The following is a 577-nucleotide window of genomic DNA, read 5'->3' on the forward strand; positions in this document are numbered from 1 at the left end:
CAAAGTTATATAAGGAATATGCCGTCGCTATACATGTGTTGCTTGCCGGCACCCGATCTCACACGCACGCGACTCCGACCCTTACGAACCCTTCGCAGCATCTCAAGAAACCGCACGCTCATCGCCGGAAAATCCTCTTATCCCGCTCAAGCATCTCACGCAGAAGATCTGTCCTTCCCCCTCTCCCATCTCCATACCCTTCCCGTGCCCCTGCCACAACCCCAGTACCGACCCTATCCACCTCCCTCCACCCGTCACCCTCTCCCTACTGCCTGTCCTCCCCCGGTCACCCTACCCCTTCTGCCGGCCCTTCCCCCCTTCACCTACTTCCTAATACCTGTCCCCCCCTCCATCACCCACCCCTGCCTGCCTGCCCCCCTACCTCCGTCACCCTCTTCCTACTGCCTGTCCTCCTCCTGTCACTCTACCCCTTCTGCCTGCCCCTTCCCCCCGTCACCCTCTCCCTACTACCTGTCCCTCCTCACCACCTACCCCCTACTGCCTTCCCCTTCCCCCAGCCAGTCCCCATACTCAGCAATACCCCACCCCCTGCTCAATCCTTATCGGCGTCCCCTCT

The sequence above is a fragment of the Penaeus monodon genome, chromosome 22, assembly GCF_015228065.2.
Source record: "Penaeus monodon isolate SGIC_2016 chromosome 22, NSTDA_Pmon_1, whole genome shotgun sequence".
NCBI lineage: Eukaryota > Metazoa > Arthropoda > Malacostraca > Decapoda > Penaeidae > Penaeus > Penaeus monodon.